At 37.0% G+C, this 24,633-nt stretch overlaps 1 protein-coding gene and 1 pseudogene across 2 annotated transcripts in view; one reads left to right on the forward strand and one right to left on the reverse strand.

The window, feature by feature from the left end:
* CHST9 (carbohydrate sulfotransferase 9) overlaps nt 1-24,633 on the forward strand; it is a 199,228-nt gene that overhangs the window by 3,073 nt on the left and 171,522 nt on the right. The window lies entirely within an intron of this gene.
* On the reverse strand, nt 3,903-4,021 carry LOC111739952 (annotated as a pseudogene).

The following is a 24,633-nucleotide window of genomic DNA, read 5'->3' on the forward strand; positions in this document are numbered from 1 at the left end:
TTAAGTTCTTTTCATAACTTTTATTTGAGGCCGTTCAAATCTAATAAATATGGACTATTTTCTATGCTTGCCTTCCTAAGTTTCCTAGGTTCTTCTGTTAAAATATCTTAGAATTACAAAAAAAAAAAAACTTTAAATACGCTCTGATATGCTAGTAAAATATGAATACATAAGATTTTCTGGAGGTGAAGAGGAAAAATGTCTGACAGAGAAATTAAATTCTATCCAATTACACAACAGAGAGTTCCATAGTAACATCCATTTTTCAATATCATCATCAACTAATTTATGCATTTCTTTGTGTTAATTTTCAGTGTGTGATGTATTATTAATTTTATTTTGTATATTTTTTTTCTAGTTGTTAAGAGTACAAATTTTACATTCAGTGGAATCTTGGAAATCTCAGATCTACTTGTTAGCTGTGTGACTCTGGACAAATTGGCCTCTCTAAGCCTCAATATCGTCATCTGTAAAATGGGAATAGTAATGTTTTCTATACAGGGTTGCAGTAAGGATTAAAGGAGACAATGCCTGCAAAGCACTTAACATGGTGTCTGGCAAGCAGTAGTGCACAATGAATGTGAACTGTTATTATTATCCTAGAAATTATGCAGAACATCTGCAGACTTGCTTTTTCTGAGTTATCGCAATTAAGACTCAGCCACAATTCAGGAAAACAATCCCAAGTTTGTGCCTTGACTGATTGAGAAACAAAAGAAGGCTCTGGTTAAATTGGGTGGGAGAATCTAACTGGTACAGAGCCATTGTGATTTATAGTGTAGAAGTTGGAAGGGGAATGATAGGATTCAGTACAGAGAGGAGAGCCAGCATCCAGGAGGATCCCATGTCCATACAAGCTGCTGAAGATCAGAGTATTCCTTCATTCAACAATGATTTTTAAACACTTAAAGACCAGAGGTGCCAAAACTGTGGTGAATACAGAAATACAATACAGGAGCAGATATAATCCCTGTTCTCAAGGAGACTATAGTCTCACGGATTGTAAGGGAGAAAATGGTCTTGAGTCCAGGCCAAGGCATTGGTATAAAGGGACAGTCCATTGTGACAGAAAGGAGACAGGTCCTCCATTATGAGGCAAAATAATGAGTTTGGACCAGGAGAAATAACCCAATCACTTTTCAGTGAAGAAATTGCTGAGCAGATAGAAGCACTGGGAGAAGTGGTATAGGGTGGGGGCAGGGTTGCAGGCACAGAGGACCAACTAGCTTAGAACAGAACAGATATATCTATGAGAAAGAGGCACTAATGAGAAGGGCCAATTCAGGATAAATCACAACACTGGGTCTTTTATCCTCCAGCTACTGTTAAATAGGCCAAATAACAAGACGTGTGGCACATAACTGTTTTGTGTGTGCAATATGACAGGGTTAAGACCCAATCATAACAGAATCTCAGCTTTAGGAAAGAATGTCAAGGTTATCTTGTACACCACTTATTTTTTTAAATTTTTATCCAATTACATCACTCCCTGTTTAAAACTTTCCAGTGATATCTCATTCTCTTTAACAAAAGCTTTTATCTGGGACCCACAAAACTGTGTCAGGTATAAGATGTCACCTGCCTTCATAGCTTCATCCTCTGTTCTCTTGAGATGCTTCAGGCTTGGCCTCTCCCTCTGTCTAACCAAGCCCTTTGCCAACTCAGTGCTCTCATAGTTTTCGAAGCTGGGATTCTTTTCTCCCAGCTGTCTCCTGTCAGGGCTTAGCTCCATGTCACTGACTTTAATCACCCCCACAGTCAATCAGTCACCTTCCCTGCCCCCCACCTTATTTATTTCTGTCAGACATATGATCTGTTGATTTAATTATCTGTTGATTTAATTTTCTGTTTATTGTCTGCATCTGTTATTTTACAAACTACATTAGGACAGAGATTTTGACTGTATCACTTACCTCGGTGTCCCCCTTCCACAGTGTGGAACATATGTATGGTAGATGCTCAATATTGTATGGGTCAATAAATAATGTAATGACTCGGTTTTCCACCATCCAGACAAATGACTACGTGGACTGTGTTTGAATATTTCTGGGAATAAAGAATCCACAACTCCCCCAGGCATCTGCTCAAATACACAGCCGGCTCCATATTTTAAGCCGGAACTTGCTTCCTTGTGCTTACTCGTCCTAGCTGTAGTCCTGGCACTATATGAGTCTCATCCTTCTTCCATAGCATGGCCTGATGATTTTCATGGTGAATGAAATTTCAGATTTTTTTAACTACTTCATAAAAAGACAACCTAGGTCACTCTCCTCTGAACCTAACACTCACTCTATATTCCTTTAAAAATATGATATATTCTATTCTTGTATGAAAACTATATTAGAAATACATGTATGTAATAAAATCCCCTATCAAGTAGTGAAGAGTTGTGTACACAATTTTAAATATACAAAGTAGTAAAAATCAAATAGATCCCGCTGAATAGCTTGTTATTTTTTTTCTTGAGATTTTCCAGAATCATTTAGTCTCAACTGAAATAACACTTGCATTTACTCTACATCATAAAAATCTATCTAAACTTCTGGATGTTTTTATTAAGGACCAATAATTCTTATTATTTTATTATTTTAAATAAATTAACTTATTTAAACTAAAAACAAAAATAGTTCACCGATTTCTCCTATCCCACACTATCCACCCTCTAGCATACACCAATCTATTCCTGGTATCTATGAACCTGATATTTTTTTTTTAATTAAAAAAAAAATTTAAGATTCCACATAAAAGAGATCATACAGTATTTTTCTTTCCCTGACTGATTTATTTCACTTCATATAATACCTACTAGGTCCATCCACGTTGGCACAAATGGCAAGATTTCATTCTTTTTTATTGCTGAATAATATTCCATTGTGAATGTATACCATAATTTCTTTACCCATTTATCCACTGATGAACATTTAGGTTATTTTTATATCTCGGCTATTGTAAGTAATGCTGCAGTGAACATGGGAGTACATATATCTTTTAGAGTTAGTGTTTTCATTTTCATCAGATAAATACTCAGAAGTGGAATTGCTAGATCATATGGTAGTTCTATATTTAAGATTTCCAGGAGCCTCCATACTTTTCTCCATAATGACTGCACCAATTTACATTCCCACCAACAGTGCACAAGGGTTCCCTTAGCAACACTTGTTATTTCTAATCTTTTTGATAATAGGCATTCTAACAGACGTAAAGTGATAGCTCCTCCTGGTTTTGATTTGCATTTTTCTTGAAGATTAATGATGTAGAGCATTTTTTAATGTATCTATTGGCCATCTGTATGTCTTTGGAAAAATGTTTATTTAGATCTTCTGCCCATTTCTAAAATCTGTTTGTTTTCCTATTGAGTAGTATGAATTCCTTATACATTTTAGATATTAGCCAGTTATCATATATATGATTGGCAAATATTTTCCCCCATTCAATAGGCTGACTTTTTATTTTGTTGATGGTTTCCTTTGCTGTACAAAAGACTTTTAGTTTGATGTAGTGCCACTTGTTAACTTTTGCTATTGTTACTTTTGCTTTTTGTGTCAGATTCAAAAAATCATTGCCAAGACCTACATCAAGGAGCTTATCAACTATGTTTTCTTCTAGGAGTTTCATGGTTTCAGGTCTTACATTCATAACTGGTATATGTAAGAATTATATTAGTTATAGTCCTGCCTTTTCAAAACTCGCTGTCAACAATCCAGGCTCTATAGAACTCTGATCCTGGACATACTTGGCTCGAAAAGTATGTTCTTTTTGGTCAGTGCTATAAACTTTCTGTAGGTCAGGGTTTTGTTTTGTTTTGTTTTGTTTTGTTTTTTTTAGGCAAGGCAACCTTTGCTTGACCTCATAGATTGCAAGGACCTTGTCAGCTTACAATCCCGTTTTTTAATTATTTTTTACACCTATAGCACCTGGTCTTCCTAGGTGGTCTCCTATCCAAGTACTAACCAGGCCTGATCCTGCTTAACTTCTGAGATCAGATGGGATCGGGCTTGTTCAGGGTGGCATGGCAGTAGACTGTAAGTAAAGGTTCTATTCAAATCCTACATGCTATTATCAAAGGCAAGATAGCCAAAGCAGATGGCTACTTTTAATTTTTTTTCTTTTGCAAAAACACAATAAACACCAGTAGACCCAGGTTATATTTTAACCCTCCTGTGTCTGTATGAAAGTGAAAGGTAGTTGCTACAAGGCTCTGATTTTTGACAAAGTAAAGCCACCTCATCACTTTTTCTTAGACAATTGATTCAGGACCTCATGAGCAAACTGGCCTCCATGTTTTAGTATTACTAAGGAGATTTCATCTTGCTTTTTTTCAAAATAAGTATATTTTGTGCCATATAAAGTTTTGCTTCTAGACTGGATTGGTATAATTCTTTTCTCTTGAAGCTTTCTGATGAAAACGAGTATTTTTTCCCTCCAAAATCAGGCTATTTATTCTGATTGTGATGCTGCTATATTGAAATTCTATTTTCTCCCAGGGGAGCTTTGTATATCTGAACTGGAGCCACTTGTAACATGAAGGACTTTATGCTTACTATCAATCATATACTGAGGAAAGTAAAATTATTTTTCTTTAAAAAGTCACTCATTTGAGTTATTTCCTCTGATTTTGATGAGGGTAGCAAGCATCTTTTTTTTTAATCAAATGAACATGTGCTTCCTCTGCTCCCCTCTGGACACCGCCATATCATATCTTCCTTTTACCTGATTTTTTCGATCTCAGAGTCTCTCTTCTTTTCCAGGAACAGGTTTTCCTTGGCTGTCTCCATTGCTGGCTTTTTCTTATCCTTCAGGGAACAGCTTAAATATTACCTTCCTTTAAGATCATGTGTAGATATCCTTTGATGTTTTCTCTCCTGATGCCTGTTTTATTATTTCAAAAAAATTACTTTATGGCACTTATTTCAATTTGTAATCATTCTTTTTGTTTCCTTACGTATGGTCTACTTGTCTTAATAAAATATAAGCTTCTCAAAGACAAAGAACTTTTATGTTGGTCACTGTTCTAACTCCAGCTGCCCTCCACACTTCCAGGTTCCAATTTCAATCTTCATTTCACTATGTATGCTCAGTTCCCTCCAAATTCAGTATTTCTTATTATACATCCAGCCACCTATAACTTGCTTCTCCCTGTGGACTCTGTCTTAACTGTCTACCCTAGCCTTCTGAGTCTCGCATATTCCTGGGTGCTGGTGCCTTTGCCCCATACTGCAGAAGCCATACTACTTAAAGTGTAGTAATGGATGTCAAAGTTGTTTGAAATCTTCTGACATTGGATAATGTGCGGTGGCCAAGCTTTGCTACAGAGTTGATCCAATCAACATAGATTTTTTTTAAAAATCTAGTAATAAGTTGAATGCATTTGTTCTCCAAATGTGTTTTGAGCACATGTAAATAGTAACACTATTGCTTCAGCTCTGCACTCGCCTTTCTTGAGGTTGCCACTCCCTGCCTCCATTTCTTTTGGGGGCTGATACTCCTCTCCCACATCTACCCAGCAACTCAGAATGCAAAACCCAGCAGAAACCAACATATTGCAATGGAGTCCTTCATTAGATCTGTGGGCAGGCACCTGGCCAGTGCTAAGCCCATCATTCATAGCACACCACACATCACTGGTCACAGTGAATTACTAGTCCGAGGAATGAGTGGCTGATTCAAGCTTGGTCAGTGATTCCCTTTCTTGGGATTTTGGTTTTTAATACCAGGAGAATGGGCCTGAGTGCCTGAACTATATGATGCAAAACTCAGGATCTTATGAGGCTGTTTCCTACGACATTGGCCAGACTAGCTGAAGATAAGAGGCCAAAGAGAGAGGAGAAAAGCAGTTGAGAGGAGAGAAGTAGAATCATGGAGCGAGCCTCAGCAAGTGTTTGGGTTCCTCTGTCAGCTTCTCCCAAGCTTCAGTTCTGTTCCTGACTGGATGGTGTATTTACAATGGCTTGTAGGGGCGTGAAAATTTTCCCTCTTCCCTTCTCAGCCTGGTCTAATATTAAATTGGCATAAGACAGATTAACAGGAGAACAACAAATTTAATTTTATATCTATTGGAGCCCCATAAAAACATAAGACTCAAAGAAGTGACTAAGGCAAGAAGCTTTTATAGCTTTTAAACAAAGAAATAATAAATTTGTGAAGAATTGACAAATAAAGGGGTTAGAGCTTGAGATAGTAAACTGGTAGAGAAGTTACAAGGTTTGTTTATATAGCCTGGACACTAAATTCACTATCTGTAGTGATAAGGATGCCTTTTTTTCTCCTGGTACAGGGAGGGTATATTTCAAATGGGAGATTTCTCTCTTTTTCAGAGAGACAAAGGAGGGTCAGATTATCCTTCTTGCACCAGCTGTTTCTCAAGTACTTTTAATTCAAAATAATCCACATGCCAACATGGAATATTTGGGGGTGAACTCCTACAGGCTCAAGTCGGGTTTCTATCACCTGCATCCTAAACAGTTCTAACAAGTACAGTCTGGCTCTCATTTCTTAATCTTTCTCATCATCATCATTAAAGAGCCCTCTTTCTCAAAGCAGAGTTACTAGAGCTTAGAGGAGCCTCAGAAAGGACTCCATTAGCTTTATTTATCACTTAGAGTAGTGTAATAGGGCAAATGACCCAGAAAAATTCTCCTTCGCTGTTTTTGATTCATTTTACACAATGGCACAAGGTGCTGCTTTGTACGCTGCTATGCCCTAGCACTTAACACAGTGCCTGGCACAGAGTAGACACTCAGTAAATCTTAACTGAATAAATCAACCCCCACCAAAAAATAAGCTCAACTTTCTAAAGCTAATGAAGACAGGTGAGGCTGGTACCTAACCTTGGATTTTTCAAAAGTTACAGTGATTGGTTTGGAGGGGATATCCTGAAATGTCTTCCTTGAGGTTAGCAATGTGTTACTTGGAGAGGCTTATTTTTTCATTTTTCTATGCTTTGCTTTTGACAAAGGCTGGATCATCATTTAGCAGACATGTTAGGAAAAGTCGAAAATTGAATGAAGAATTGCATAAAATGACCTTTTAAGGTTTCTTATAGTGTTGAATTCCCTATGGCTATCTATGATTGTGTGTCTAGAGGAGATATTAATAAATAAATAAAGACAGTCTTCGAAGCTCTCCATTTTGGAGGCAGTATTTTGTAGTGGGAAGCACTGAGCTCTAGATACCAACTTCTAGTCTGTTTTGTGTCCTTGAACAAGTTGATTAATCTCTCCAGATTCTGGTTTCTTTTCTTCTCTGACTGCCATTACCTTGTTCTTCTCAGGTAACCACCATCAAACATAAATTTGATGTTTATCACCACATTCCTGTGCATATCTCTATAATTTTCAACACTTATATTCCTTTTTTATATGTTTAGCCTTATATAAAAGGTGTCTATCTGTATATACCCCTTTGCAACTTATTTTTTCAGTCAACGTTAGGTTTTTGAGATTTACTTACATTGATATATGTAGCTCTAATTTGTTCACCTAACCGCTATATATTTCAGTATGGGAATATGCAGCAATTTATTCGTCCAATTGACACACCTTAAAGTCGCTTCTAGTTTTTTTGCTATTGCACACAATCCTGCTAAGAATATTCTTGTATAATATCTTTGTTCACCTGTTTAAGAGTTTCTATCAGGGGTCAAATTGCATGTTCTTTAGAATAAACGTCAGCTTCAAGATTCTATGATCCCACATTATATCTTCTCCTCTGCTCACGTAAATCAAAATTAGGACTTCTTAAAACACATGTGTTTAATGAGAAACCTAGTAAAACAGATAGAGAAATATTTATTTGGATACACACATTTCCATTAAGATTTATGGAAAGAAAGATACAAATATAAAGCACTGAACCTGCTCTCAAAGTGCTTCTTGCTTTATTGATATGTCAACAGGCTAATTAACAGTTCATTGAGAATCGATTAAAATAATTACCAAATCATTTGTGTGAACTTTGAGTATGAGTGTAAAGACCTCACTCACTAAATAATTCATGGTGATAGGCAACTCCTGTTAGCCAGTATTGATTCATTATGCAAAACAACCTGATCCAAACTCTCTGAATTTCCTAAGAAAAATAAACTCTTCTAAATGCCAAAGCATGATCTAGTCTCAGCCTCCTTCTGTTACAGAGGAGCAACTTAAAGGCTTAAAATTACATAGCCAATAAGTAACAAAACTGGCACTAAAACATGATTCCTGATAACTGCCTGTTTCCCTCACAGTGCTCTTCCTTTTCTGTTCCTCCTGGCTTCCCTTCTTCTTGAAATACAAGGGGATTCAGGACACTTTTGAATTATTGGTTTGTTTCCTAAAGCAGCTTGAACATAGCCGTTTCAAAACCCAGTTGAGAAGTTAAGCAACCAGATGCGTCACCAGGGGCAATGATATGGTTTCTGTTCTCCAGCTGAAAAATCTGTACAGAGAAGAATTTACTATTGCAACAGCTCCAGACTTCAAAAGAACATTCAATAGTACTGAACCAATGGCTTTGGGAAAACTTACTCTGTGATTTTCTTTTCAAACATACCTTTGAAGAGTAATTCAAGCAACTAAGATGTTTGTTGAGAAGTTTCATGGTATACAGTTCACCACAAATTAAAGAGGAATAAAACTTGAAAGGAAAATGGATTGTTTTTAAATAAAAGAACCTTAGTTTTCATTAAGTGTTCTCTATGTTATGTTCCCCTAGTCACAAATTACCAACTTTTATATTGAGTTTTATATATGGTATTGAAAGTAAGTATTTTTGTGCTAATCCAACAGACAAAATTACTCTCTAGTCTCCCCTTGCCAATTCTCAACCTCTCAGCACCATCTCTCACATGTGAATCAGCCTAGGTTTTAAACATTTGCTTACGTGTCTGCCTTCCCAAATGGCAGCCCACTGAGGATCAAGACCACAGTGTCTGGAACATGGGAGACTCCAAAAAAGAGTTAAATGAAAAGAAATGGGGAGAGACGCCCGAGACAGGGAACAGCTGTTTACCCAGGACTCACTCACAATGTACCAGTCTTTGGTGTGGTCACAACCTCCTAGGTCTATGAGCTTTGTAGCTCTACATGTTTCATTTTGCCTCTTCTGAAGAATTAAACAACTTTTGGGCTACTAATCGGACTAAATAGACAGTCACATAGAGATATATGTATAACCCAGAAATCATTTCATTAACAATTATCATATTAATGGAGTTGTATCTTTCCAGTAGTTAGAATAACTGTATGCACTGGCCATTCTCCCCCACTTTCCTAGGCTCAGGGTGTTGGGGGAAAAAAATGTACTCTTCTTGAGGTCACTTAATCAATTTAGACTATTCTTGTGAGAATGTTTTGCTCAGGTCATAAAGAAGCCTCATAAATTAACTGTTTCAGAAAATATCACATTTCATGGTGTTATCCTTGAAGATCAGTCTGGCTGTCTGTTTTTCTATCTGGCAACTGTAGACTGTGATAGAAAATTACAAGAGACAGATTGGTACCGGGATAAATAGGTGGACCCTTAATGTTGCCTGGCAATTCCATGTTCCCTATTGAGCTTTTTCGCTACTGTTTTCCAAAGAGACAATTTCTGGAATGTTACTTTCTCAGTGCCCCAAGCATATCTGCTCCCCCGTGTCTCTGTGGATCACCTCTCTGCCTATTTCACAGAAAAAAAAGAGCATCAAAGAAAACCCTGAGTTTCCTTCTAACAAAATACAGACTTACCTGCTTCCACCCCAGATCTTATTCTTCTCTCACCTACTGTTTCCTCCTCCTCCATTTTCTTTTTCCTCCTTCTCACTCTCATACTCTGTCTCCCAAAGGGTCTGCTTCCTTAGCGATCTTACCCATCTTCTATTTCTTCTCTTCTCTCGATCTTCATCTCTTTCTCTATCATTTCCTTGTATCTGAATTTATACATGGTTCAATATTAGCTGTCTAAGAACAAATACCCAATTCTTTCAGCCACTTTTTCTCTTTCCCAATCTATCTATTTCCTCCTCTTTAATGTCTTTAAAAAATCTTGCATAATCACCATCTCCGCTTATTACTCTCTACTCACCCTCCCCAACTTATATCATCAGTCTTTTCTCATCAACTACTGGTTTTGTTTCCTCCAATAATTTTTCTACCATTAAATCCAGTAAATCCTTCTCCATCCTCATCTTAGTTCTCTGCAACATTAAATACTAGAGGTCTCTTAAATGCCACTTTTCTTGATGTCCATGAGGACAGACTCTTCCAGCTTTTCTACTCTCCTCTGCCTGCATTCTCACTTCCCTCTGCAGACTACTTTGTTTCCTTTTCTCGTCCCTTAGATGTTGATGCACCTCAGAAGTCTCCCCTTGACCCCCTTCCCACTTGACATGCTTTCCTAGTATGATCCCATGTGTAGAAACATGATCTCTCACAGGTCTCTTTAGCACCGTCTGCTCCCTGGGCATCTGTACACCCATTGAATGTCTCCATATATTCCTTTAGCTCAGTAGGTACAAAGCTAAACTTATCATTTTTCTCTGAAGTCTGTCCTATTTCACTACAAAGGCAGTAGCCCCACTTATAGACCTCGTTTCCATTTGATGCCTCCGTTTTCTCTTCCCTCCTCCTGCGTGGAGCTCTTCTTGCCCCATTCCTCACCCCAACGGCTCTCAGGACAAACCTGAAGTTCATAAGTTGTCTGTCAAGGCACTTTATGATATGATCTCTACCTAACTCTCCAGCTCATTCTGGCCACATTGCTCGTGCTGCCCTTACCCTCCAGCTGTACTAAATTTCTTCCAGTTCCCTGAACTGGCCATTGAGTTTCTCAGCCCTAGGCCCCTGTAGGTGTCTCTAGAAGCATTTTCTGTGTCTCAAATCTATAAGTTACCTCTCCTATGTACTTCCTGTACTTCTCTATGAAATCACTCATGATGATGAATTGGAGTTTTTGTTAATATGCTCATCTCTTAACCCACCAGGCCATGAGATCTATGAGGGTAGCACTATTGCACCCCCTGTGCCTAACGCATGCTTTCTTTGGCTATGATGGTTAGGATTTTGCTAACTCAATTTGAAAATATTAAGTTAGAAATCTTGGAAAAGATATACAGGGATATGCCTTCTCTCTTATGTGTGTGTGTGTGTATATATATATATATATATGTCAACCTCCTCTCCTGACTTGCAAAACCGTGAAAATGATTTATATCAGTGTCTATGAGAATCCACGACCATTTTTCATGGAAAGAAAAGTGCATGATTCTACTCTATCATGGTGACATACTTTTGCAAAAGTTCTTTATAATGCAATATTTTAGTGATAATGTGGTTAAATTTTAGTATAATATAATTTTCCGGTTTACCTCTGTAATAAAAAATTACTTAAGTTAGTTATTAAATTTCTTTTACGCAGAGCCTTCACTTTTCTTATTTTCTCAATATTACCCTTCTGAAATTTCTTTGTTTTCCAGAACATTTTAAACTCACTTGGGTAGTTCGTCTGTGTGGCCCACAGTGCAAAACTGTGTGCACGTTATCAGTGATTTCTAAAAGCCCATAAGGAAGTATGTGGGGGCAGAGTGAACATACATCAGTGACATAGACAGCCATCATCTCAGGAAGGTTCCCATTTGTTTGGACCCATCTCAGAGAAAGAACAAAATACATCCTGTGCAAATACCATTTTCTTCTTTTCTAATGACATTTAACTGTTGTGTGGGTGGCTGCTGGCCGCATACTCAGTAAAGAATCTTGGTAGAGAGAGAATTTTCCTCATTAATTTTTCAAAAATTAAAAAGACCAGAAATTGACATTGAAAATGGTTCATAAGTATTCGGAGAAAAAGTAATAAAAAGGCAAAATATCCAGCTTTCCATGCTGTGGCCATGCACTAAACATAATACTTGTGGAAATGCCTAAATAGACTCTTCATAAAAATGTCATAATGATAAATGTAGAATCCAGAATGCTTATCAGGTATTGTATGAGTAAAGTCACAATTAATAGTTATTTGCAGATGAAAAACAATAGACATAAATATTTATATATTTTATGGTCCTAGAACAGCTTTCAAATGACTTTTATAACCAATTTATTATGAATTATTAGTTCATATAAATTAGGCTCACACAATTTTGCATTTCTTATAATATGGAATACTTAAAAATAGGAATAATTTTTATTGTAAGATATTCTCAAGTGGCTTCTTCATGACCCATTGTATTATAATTAGCTAAGAAATACATTTTTAGTAACACTAAGAAAAATTCTCGGTCTTAAAACTTTTTTCATATGCAAAAAGCCAAAGAATGTCTAGTAGCAAGTGAAACAAGAATAGCAACCAGCTTTCATACACTCAATAAACCGATGTGGATTTTACTAAGCCATCTTTTAAGTCTGCTCAGGAGAGAGAAAAATCCATAAAGCAGTCAGGCTGCTTATGATCACGCTGCCAGAAATACACAGTAAACAATGAAATTGCCTCCGAATTTTGGACTCAGAATTTTATGATTGACATTAAGGGTCAGTGCCTGCATTTTAGATCCATCTCCAGAAGCAATTCAATAATCAACAGAAATCAGAAGTCCATTCACTGAACCACTGGCAGAAAATTAGGTAGAGACTCCCAGTTTGCTTTGGATCAAAGGTATGTCTAAAAACCTAAAGCTAAGGAAAAAGACATTAACTGCAACCTGGAAATCCCATATCCAAAAAGAAAGATGCTTTATTTTTGGAACGAGATATAAAGAGTTATGAGTAATCTACAATAGATGAGAAAATGGTGATATACTTAAATGGAAAACTCATAGCGAAAGAAAAATTTAATAGATTTTAATTCTATTTCTCATTCTTCTGAAATGTTTCCCATCAACTAGATTGAGCTTGTAATGGCGGGTGTGCATTTGAAAAAATTCGAATAAATTCAAATTCTGCAAAGGCAATACCATGGAAACTTAAATATCATAAGTCTTTCTTAACTCACAACAACAGGTAGGCAGCTTTTCTCCTAGGTATCTCCTGCATTTAAATTTCATGTTCTCTGTTTACAATAGGCAAGAGTCAAGTTATCTTTGATTTCTGCCAAGATGCCAAGTTTACTCAGCTGATGCTGGATTCCAGAAGGCAAAGAGCCTTCTTCCCTGAAGCAATTTCTGATTAAGAAGAAAATGAGATCTCAGGTGTATTTTTAGCATCTGGAATTCTTAAATATTCATTTATTCAGTTTTGACTTTGAGAACCCTTTGGGTTGTTATATTTGTGTGTGTGTACAGGAAGTAACACTACTACATGAATCATTATATTAACTTCAAACAATTGTGTTGCCATTCCTTCCAGAAAGCTTCTTTGTAAGGCTCACATAGCTTCATAAGGGCATACATCTATCCACATTTATATTCTCTGAATATTCATGAGAGTCACTGATGGCCAAGGACTGCGGAGAGTAGAGAAGATTCTTGAGAGCAGATTTGTAAAAATGTGACAGGACAATATTTCATCTGCCTAGCCCAGCCTGAAATGCACAGATCCAAGCTTTTCTATGGTGGTGGTGGTGGTAGTGGTTTTCAAAGAGTAGCCTCGTGACCAAACTCTGGCTATCTTTTCTGGTCTTAACCGATCACATTCTTGATATCAGTGTGTAAAAGTGGCCTTTTCTGTTGTCACAGTATATTTATGTCTGCTTTGGAGCAAGCTGCTCACCAGCAATTCTGAGAACTAATAGATTGTCCTGAGGGAATGAGTAAATCTTACCTTGTTCCCCATTACGTCTTAGAACTCTCCAGACTTCTCCCCTCTTTTTGTCCTGTTTCTGTAGAATTTAACTTAACACCAGATGTGATGTTCTGTCTTTATGGTATTATGGACTGTCTTTTTCTACAAATGTAAATTTCTGTTTTTAAAAAAAAAGAACCACAGAATTCCCAAAAACCAGAGTGCTACAGCCTTTTACAGGGTGACTGAGCTTTGGAGAATAGGAAATAATCAGACTCGTGGGGATTAATGGACACTGGCTCTGAAGTGACACTAATTTCAGGAGACCCAAAACGTGACTGTCAGAATAGGGGTTTTTTTTTGTGGGGGGGAGGGGATAGGTTCAGGCAGTGAGATGATCAATGGAGTTTTTAGCTCAGGTCCTTTTCACAGTGAGTGAGGTCATCCCCATACCTTTCTTGTGGCTATTTCCCCAATGCCAGGATGCATAATTGGAATGAACATACTCGGTAACTGGCAAAATCCCCACATCGAGGATTCTGAGAAATATGTCCAATGCAAGAACTTTACCTGACCTATATGTTATTTCCTAGTTGATGTATATTTTAGAGAGGGTGATAATCACTGATTAGCGCCAAGGAAACTCACTAAGTGGCTCTATGGCCCTGGCCAAAGCCTTCAACCCACCTGCATGTGTCTCCTAACCTGAAACACAAGGAAGTTATGATAAGTGTTCAAGTTTCCTTTTCGGTTCTAAAATGCTGATATTTTCATTCACTTATGACTTGTTTCTTTCAGCATTTTTTTCCCTCGAGTAGTCAAAATGGAGATATATTGGGTTCATATTTATTTCCTCTGTGTTATAACCAAATAAAGATAGCTTGGCACCCCTGCACACTTTTTGTGATCGATTGTACAATAAAAGTTGAAGTTTTCCTACACTCCTTTGCTTTCACATGCATCAAATTTGCCTTTACCTCCTTCTCTTTTGCAGCCTCACCTCTTCATTTTGGTTCTTACTAGCTTGACATGAAAAATATGCATTAGTAAGTCTAATGGATAATTACATCAAAGAGGGAGGGAAATTATCTAAATTTCAAATTCGGATTAATTACCTAAGTCTTAACCATAACTAGCATAACATAATGACTTTTTTCTTCAACTTATTTTTATTGTTCTGCATATGCCAGGCTGATTTTCATTCATTTTTAATACTCTTTGTAACTGCATTCTAGTTTGTATTCAATGTAGCTTTGACTAAAGTTCTACTCAGAATAGAACACAACATTATATAGCTTTAATATAAGACAAAGACTCTTACTAAAGTTTATTAGGGTGATTTTATTTACCAAATGGGACAGGACCACTCTTATCTGGTGTCATATCTCAGCAATGGCAAAATTTCTGAGCAGTTCTGGATAGTAAATCAATTTTTAAACCCTTTTATGAGGAACATTTGCTCTTCAATAATTATAGAACATAGAGAGCTAAGGCAGTGGCAATCCTGCCTTCAGGATGATAACGTTTACACCTCTGCATTTGTGTCTCTGGGTTGTTAGAGGGAAATAACCTCAGCCTTTTCTCAAACACAACTTCGCAGCACCCTAGAATAATCCATATTGACTACAAATATCTCAGTAAAACACCCAAAGGAATTGTACAGAACTCCGCGTTTTAAGTAACAGAAATTCATCGTCAGATATGTTAAACCAATAGATAAATATGTAGAGACATTCCACAAGAGACTTTCTTCGCATAGCCCAGTCCCTGGGAAATCCACAGTGGTTTGGGAAATGGCTGGATCTAGCGTTCCAGTGATATCATCATCGGGACTCTTTCCATCTCTTCTTCCTCTCTTGGCTTTGCTTCATCTGCAGTGTCATTCTCAGCAGGCGCCTGCATTTGATGGCAAAGATAGTCATGGGCTTTTATCCAGGCTTTTATCACCTTTTGTGACAGCAATTGCAAGAAGAGACCCCTTCCTCCCCTGGTGCCCATATCAATTACTGAAAAAGGACTCCGATTCATCCTGCTAGGGTCTTTTGCTAACCTATGTACCAGTTGCCATATCCTTGAATATAAGTATTCTGACTGGTCAACCTGAGTTACAGACCTTCACCTGTCTCACAGAAATATCGTCTGACAATTGACAGTCTCGTGCCAATTATAGGGGTGGGAAGCATGGAGGCAGAGCTGCAAAAGAAGGCATGAAGTCAGGTTTTAATATCTGTGATACCACATTCGACCCTGCAGTGGTAGAGTTGCCCAGCTCTTAAAGAAATCAGAACCAGAAATGAGTCAGTGGGAGCTCTCCTGTCTTTGGGACAACCCTGAGTTTTTAAAGTCCCTAGAACTGGTATTTCCTACAGTGGTTGTGTCCCTATCCAAATACGTTACATGAAATCAGAATTCTCTACCTCTTTTTATATTCACAACAATCATATAGGATAGGTACCATTATGATTCTCATTTTACGGTTGAAACTGAATCACAGAGTGGGTAAGTAACTTGCTTATGGGCACACAGCTAGTAGAGGAACAGGGTTTCCCAGTCCTTTTCAAATTATAATCACCTGAAAAGCTTTTCTTTTTTATTTTTAATGTGGATTACCTGAATCTTACCCTGGGACATCTCAATTCAGTGCTTCTGGAATTGGTTACGAGACATAATGGTTTCTCAGATGGCCAAAGTTATTCCGTTGAATAATCCAAGCTCAAGAGCCTCTGATCTTGAGAGTAAGAGGAAGCTGAATGTCAAATGGCCAGAGGATTTAGTTATGGGATCCACAAGAGTAATAGGATAAGAATTAAAAAATATATATTTGATATAATTGTGACAACCTGGTCACAAAAATCTGGTCCCATTATATCAGGAAAAGGGCATCTGGGAAGAGGATATGTGGTAGCGCACTCCAGTGTCTCCCTCAGTCTCTCCTTTCTTTACCTGTATCCAAAGTTTACTCTTAATACAAGCAACTGTTTCCTCTGTCAGTTATAGTGAAAAAATGTTTTATCTTCAGCTAACAAACATTTTTACTAGTGTGGAACGTAAAACTTTAAACTTCAGGGTGATTCTGAACGCTGTTTCTTCTGCTTGGAATAGTCTTGCCCATCTCCTCGCTTAACTCCTACTTATGCTTCGGTTCTCAATTTCAATATCACCACCTCCATAAGGCCTTCCCTGATCTACCCATCTCCATTAGGTTCTCTGGATCTCTTCTCTCACAGCCCTGTGTACCTTTCCTTCATAGCAGTTATCATAATTTGCCATTGTTAATTTGCTTGATAGTCAGGTACTGACCTCCCACACTAAACTATAAATTATGGGCCATATTTGATTATTTAGTGTTGTATTCTCAGCATGCTGTACTGTCCCTGACATGTACTAAACATTTGATAATTCTCTGTTCAATAAATGAAAAGGTAGACTCCTTTAAGAAACCATTGATACCTGAAATAAATCCTTAAGGAGACATTCCCCTAAATGGAATTTCTTAAAAGAAAAAATAAATAAATAAAGGCTAGGAGAAACTTAGAAAAGACTTAGAGAGCAAGTAGAAAAAACTGTTAAAGAGGCAATTATCACCTGCAATCCAAGTGTAGACATACACAACAGAGCCTTAAGCTGTGAAAATAGCTAGGGACCCACTAGAAAGGGGCAAGTAATCAGGCCATTTAGCCGGAGAAATAGAGTTAATTACAGTGAAGTAGGTGTAATGTTCTTGGGAGTATTTTGTTGTTTCATTTTTCACAAAATGTTACAACTGAAAAAGACTTTTAATAATATCTATCTAGTAGTCCACAAACTGGCTGCGTATTCCAAATGCTGATTACTGGAAGTTCTTAAGCTATGTTCAGAATTTCTAAAAATCCAATGAATGTTACATCTTTTTGTATAATGTGGCTGAATGACTTGACAGGAAAAAAAAAAAAGTTTTTTGCATTTGTTTCCAGTCTTCAACTCCGTGAGGTGATGAGTGCACATTATTAATTAAAACGAAAAGCTGAAGGTAGTAGTTGATTTGGTGGGTCAATCATTTAGAAATACAGGACCCAAGGGGATATAAAATGGGGTCTAGTGATTTTATCCAGAGGCAACTCTCATCAGTCCTGTACCCAGAGTCTATGATCTTTTTAAGAACTTGTGAAAATGTTTGAGTACTGAAAGACCTAGTTTTTGGCTCAAAAAAAAAAAAAATTTAAGGAAACTGCTAAATCAAAATTACTATATATCTTGTATATCCATTTAAATGCCTACAAAACATAACTCTTAATCAACCTCATTAATTGTTAAACAGAAATCATTTTGTTGTAGGAAAGAACATTTTCATTACACTTGAAAACTACATAATGGTTGAGCCAGGAGAGTTTGATGTGAGTAGGGTGGGTAGTTGAGGAGAAGGGAAGGTCAGGAAGAATGGTGGCCATTCTGACAGGACTGAGAGGGTCCTTGGGACAAATCCGGGGCCTCTTCAGTGGCTAAGTGAAGGAAGCCACCAGAGCAGTCAAGTACCAGAGATGGTGTCCCAAGGCAGCATGGGGTGAAGACTGAAGTATCTAAGTGAGACAGCCTCAGACACTTTAGGGAGCACTGTGGGCCACATTCTCCAGACCTACAGGTTGTTAATATTATTTTGTTTACTGTTTATTAAATCTCTTTCTTAAGTATTTTGTTGAATACTCTTCAAAGCAATACTTCTTCAGTCTGGCTTTGAAGTCAGACAGCCCAAGTTCAGATCCCTGATGTTGAACTTCTGAGCCTCTGTTTTTTCATCTGTAAAATGGATTATTAATACTTATTTCCAAGGCTAGTGTAAACGTGTTATACAATGTAGGAAGCACTTAGCACAAGGCCTGATGTAGAGTAGCTAAAACTTTTCCTAAATATTCAAGTAATTTAAAAATAACATAGATTTTTCATATATTATTTGGGTATATTTCTCATCCTTTGGCCATTTTAAATGAGTCTCCAAAATTACATATGAAATGTTTGGTGAAAAGTCAAGTCTGGTATCCAGATTGGAAAGGAAGAAAAGTATCTCCATTTACAGATGGCATGATCTTATATGTAGAAAATCTTAAAGAACCACAAAAACTATCAGAATTAATAAGTGGGTTTGGCAAGGTTGCAGGATACAATTAATATAAAGAAATACGTTGTATCTCTATACATGCAATGGATAATCCAAAGTAGAATTAAGAATCCCATTTATAGTAGCATTAAAAGAATAACATATATACTTAGGCATATAGTTAATAAAAGAAGTATGGAACTTCTACTCTGAACTACAAACCATTGTTCAAAGAACAATGACTTTAGCAACTCAATTTTCTCCTGTAAGAGATGTTGGAGAGGTCACATTAGTAGTCTCCTAAATCCATTCTACCCCACATGATTAGTGAAAATCAAACTGGAACTTGAATAAGAATCACTGAAGGGTTTGTTAAAATATAGATTGTTGGGTCCCACCCCCAGAGTTGGAGTCCATAGGATATAGGGTGGGGCCTGAGAATTGGCATTTCTAACGAATCCCCAGGTGATGCTAATGCTGCTGGCCTGTAACTGCACTTTGAGAAACACTAGTCTAACCATTCCCCTTGTTGTTCATGGGTGAAGGAATGGGCATATGTACTAAATTTAGCCCCTAAAGCATGAAGGGATGTCTACTGGGAGAAATGAAATACCTAATTTGAGAATGAACAGTGCTCCTCCCTGTTCCCCATCCTTTTTTCTCTGGACATTATGTTACTGGATATGCAGCCTAAAAACCTCTGGGGTCATGTTTACGTCCTGTGACCTAAAGGGAGCACCCTTATCATGACTCTGAGGTTGAGATGGCCACAGCAGGGAACTAACTGGGAGAAATTTGGGTCCATGGTGACATGTGGCCCCCATGGTACTGGGCCTGGGGCCTGAGTCCAGTTATATAAGAAAATAAATATCTTTACTATTTCAGCCAATTTGAGTTGGAAATTTCTGTTCATTATAGCCCAAAGCACCCTAATTAATACATAAATATCAAGAACCTAAATCCTCTAACTGGAACAGAAAAGTTATAGGTCAGGAAAAAAATCCATAACATGCAAACAAGAGGAAATTGTAGACACACAGTGTTAAGCAAGAGGAAAAGGTAGAACCCTAGGTGTAACTAACTGGGAGAAAACAATGAAGCAAAGGCCAGGAGCGAATTAGGAAAAAAAAAACTTTCTTTTCAGATGACAGAAACAAAACAATCCAAACCCAAAACTAGGCTGTAAAACTCTGGTGAGGTGTTCTACATTGAACATTTACACTTCTGCAGTAGGATTTATCTTAATGTGTTTAAACCCTGAGGCACAAGCTCTGTCTGTCTTGTTCCATCTGCCTTCCCAGACCACCCTGGTAATAAATTACTCATCTCTGCTTATACCTAAATAAAGAAAATTAGACTTCCCTATTTCTCTTCTCAGCTGAGAACTTCCCCTCCTGCTAATGGATAAGACATGGAGGCCTAACTTCTCTCAAAGGTGCCAAGGGCTCAGAGGCTGACTGTCCTGAACCATCCCTGATTATGAAGAGAAACATCAAATTGTCGAACTCACCTAGGTAACCAGGGCACAGCCTTGAGGTTAAAAACAGAAGTTGTCAGAATCAATTTTAAAATTCGCTAGGAGCCACTGTCAGACAGATGAAGTGTCGATGATGAACTTATTCAGATGGAAAGTGATGGAAGTCAGGCAACTGGCATCGGTACCAATTAAAGTCTGGTTCTAGAGGAGAGTCAGTGTGACATATAGTCATGCACTCTTTTGGAATAAACAAGCTGTCATGGCTACATTGGGACCAAATGATTAGACATAATACAAACCTCAATGGATTAGTCAAAGGCTTTCCATAGTCTTCAACTGTGGTCACATGCCTGTGTCCATCTAGGTTTAAGATAGCAGATAGTATCACTCGGTATTTTGCTCTCTAGATTCAAGGCAGAAAATAAGCAACTTCTTAGCACAGTTTAAAATAATCCTCTCCTTCAGACTATGAACAAATGCCACTTTCCAGGGCAAAATAGGGACTGCAAAACCCAGGAACCATCAGGCTATGTCCCATGGATTTGTAGGAGAAAAAAAGATAGTGGTGCCTTGATTAAAGACAATGAGATCCAGCTTCCAGGTGGCTAGAGGCCATCCCAGGTGTGGGAATGGATTCTTAATATTGCAATATTATCTGTTTTCACATGCTCTGTTAATTTGGTACATAAATCTGTGTAGTGGGATTTGCTGGAAATACTATTAGCATCTGATTTTAAATACAGCTTAAGACTCCTGACTCCTCATGCTACAATTATCCCTTACTGCCTTGAGAACTATCATATGCTATTTTGAAGTGTCCACTAATGCATGACCTCATAGTCCTATGAAGTGAGGACTGTAGATAGAGAAGTGGGATAATGGTTATATAATAAAAACAGAAAATTTTTAGAAAATGTTTTAGTTTAAATTTCTTGGAAAAATAAAGTTTCTGCCCCCTTGGCCCTAATAAAGACCAGAACTGAAAAAAATGATTTATATATTTCAACATGAAGTGCCTTAATAAGTATAATATATTTATACTATACCATATTTATAATTAACAATGATTATTTTCTGTTTCATGGGATAAGAGGTGATAATAGGGCATAATTTTTTTTCTACACCTCCCATGACTCCTTTTTCTCCTGTCAACTTTTCCTGAATTATTCAGATATTTCTTGGTAAGAAGTGAAAGAACATTATCTTGAAAAAAAGTATTCTTTGAAACAGAAATAAATCATATTTCTATTTAGATGTATTGTTTTATTTTTTTTCCTTTCCCTCATCTATCTTTCAATGTCTGTAAACGTGTAAATGTGCAATTCAAACCCTCAGTCTCTTAAAGGAATTGTCTGTATTTATCGTATAAAACTCTGTCAAATTGAAACATCATTTTAATGTTATTCACATATAATTTAAATACTCACACTAGAAAAAGCTCATTTGCTTTTATCTATAAATAATATACCTATTTGCATTGTTTTATATTCAATAAAATAACTGAATTGTAAAAAAAATATGATGACTAAACTGAAAGGCATGACTGGGGGAGTCTGAGTCTCAGCTTTCAACACTCCTCCTGAGTAGCTCCAGCCACAGCTATGAAGGGAAATTTGAAAGGGCAGGTGGAACATAATTACAAGAGAGTCATACGGGTTTAGTGATGAATAATTGGTGGATTTCCCAGAAGGTGAGTAGGTTAATAGGAAATTCTGGGAATAGGCAATGGGTAGGTGTCTAGGTGGGTAGATGGTTGACCTCAGGAGATTTCAGAGAGAACTGCTAAGAGTAATGGAAGATGTCAGTCTCTGAGAAACTGGGGAAATGGACAGAGGTCCAAGAGATAAACAAGCCCCAAGTAATAATACGGACGTGAGATTTCAGCGTGCTAGAACGCAAACCAGAAATGCAGATGATAGGGAATCTGTGCAGAGTGCTTCGTTCTTACCCACGATTGCCCTCTACCCAAACTCCTCTGAACACAGCACATTTGGAAGGAAAATAATTCTCTGTAAGTTTCTACTGAAATGATGGCAGAGAAGCTATGGCTGTCTCTGTTGAATTTCTTCTAAAATGAAAGGGGAACTAGCTATCTTTCCTCTTCACCAGTGCTATGAGAAGTGAGGGCTAAGGACCGTGCACACTCCAGAGCCATAACAGACACTTGGTTAGGAGGCATACTTAAATCTGAAAATGTTCAACCTTTTCATCTCAGTTCCAGTTCATTACTGAAATCTGCATGTCAGCTATAGACTTCAGCATCTGGTATAGCTCCCTTCTTGTGTAATTTCAGAGAGTATTTAACTGAGAAAACTGGCTCATAAACAATGAAACCTTAGAAAACTCTCAACACGACTCTTCTATGCTGTTTATATTTTTAAAAAATGAGGACAAGATGGTACTCAAGCAGTAGTGCTAGACAACGAACTGAAACTGGGCATCCATAGCCAGGGGGACTCTGAGAAGATCTTTTCTTTCTTAGTTAAATTTTGATACTGCTGCAAAGATTTTCTTCCTAAAGTAAGTCTCTGTCATACTACTGGCTAAAACTCCAGCAACTCGCCATTGCCTATAGAACAGAAGTCAAACTCCATAGACAAGTGTTTAATACGATTTTAAGTATAGCCACTACCTTTCAGGACCACTGTACTATTCTACATCATCCTACACTTCATTCGTCCAGGGATCCCCTCTTTCTCTGACCAACCACACACTTTCATTTCTCTGCCTTTCCTTCCCAAAATCCATTCCCAAGAGAATGAAATCCTCTTCATCTTTAATGGCAGCTCTAAGCCATATCAGTCACCAGTTGTCCAGCTTTGTCTTCAAATACACACCCACCCACATATGCACATACATAACCTAATGAGTTATTTAAGTGTAACGAAAGTTTTAGGATTATTGTTTTTTCCTTTTGAATAATGAGGAAGATCTAGGTAAACAAAAAGGTTATTTTATGGAAATAGGATACCGAATAAGTAGACAAACTTATCAACTGCTTTATTTAGTTGAGAAATTATTGCTAGCGTAATTTATCAAAATTCAAAATGAAAATTTTACATTATTTCAGTTCTTTGACATACCTTGCACAGTGAAAGGATATGTTACATAAATAAATGCTTTAATTAAAGCTTTATCCCTATATCTTTTACCATTAGCCAGAAACTGAACTATAAATATTAAATAAATTTTCATTCAGCACAGTTGGAAATAAATTGTCATATATGCAAAATTTAGAAGAAGAAAAGTTTTATTTTACAAGTTATAAATGTGTTTTCTTAAGGTTATATGTGAAATCTCAGAGAATAAGAAGTTGTTGCTAAGACAGCAATTACAACAAAATGGGAACATATTGGCTAGGCAGGTTGGTGAATTTATCCAACTCCAATAATAGCATTAACAAAATTAGAGGCTAGTTTTCACATGGAGCTAATCATTAAGATGAGAAACTAAGAAGAATGATCCTTAGTTAATGATTTTGTTCAAAGTTTAGGCTCAGCTAATTCTACACTTAGTGTGGGACTGTCTCTGTTTCCTCAGAGGCAAACAAAACCAGTTGAAATATACACAATTCAGCTAATCAATACTTTGTGTGACAATGCCAACCAATTACTAAGAATAATGTGTGATTGAGTGTTCTGGTTGTTTATGCATTGATTAATCTTTCAGAAATTTATTTGAGCTTCTAGCTATATGAGTTGAATTTTTCCTCTGGATATTCATTTTTTATTTCAGTTTTATGAACAAAATAGCTTGCTTCTACTGAAGTAAAATATAAAATTTACAAAGTGAATTTGAATGCTAAAATTAGGAGACATATTTTTGATAACTTGTATCTGTTATGGTTTTACAGTTTCCCTACATTTGAAAAATCTTTTATTCCTAGTATCTTAAAATTAACTTGAAATTATCCACCCTAACTAGTACATGAAATTTGAAAATACAGATTATTACATGTGTGAAGGTATAGGGCTAACAAACATTTCTGGTCCAAACAATCAGACTTTTAAAGCTTCTGTAACTTCTTTACCTGTAATGTCACATGGACCAGGTTTTGCATAACATAATATTCAGAAGAGGAGCCAAAAGAAAATAGAATTTCAGTATTGAATTGGGTCTCTTGAATAACAAGAAAGAGATGCTAATTCATTACACATAGTGTTACTTCTCAAAGTTTCTGTTCTTTCTCCCTTTTCCTCCATTCTCTGCTTGTATCTTTAGAGGAAAGCAAGTAGAGTTCTTTGTTCTAAAGCAAGTAGAGTGGGCTGTTTCAGGAGAGAAAGTGGAAAAAGACCTTGAAAAACTCAAAATTAATAAACTCTGTTTTTGTAACATAAACTTTGGTGATTTCAAAAGAGCGGAAGCCCATGTTTATTTTCAGAGCCATAAATTATTTTTTTCCTTAAAACATTATT

Source organism: Pteropus vampyrus, unplaced genomic scaffold (genome assembly GCF_000151845.1).
Source record: "Pteropus vampyrus isolate Shadow unplaced genomic scaffold, Pvam_2.0 Scaffold55, whole genome shotgun sequence".
NCBI lineage: Eukaryota > Metazoa > Chordata > Mammalia > Chiroptera > Pteropodidae > Pteropus > Pteropus vampyrus.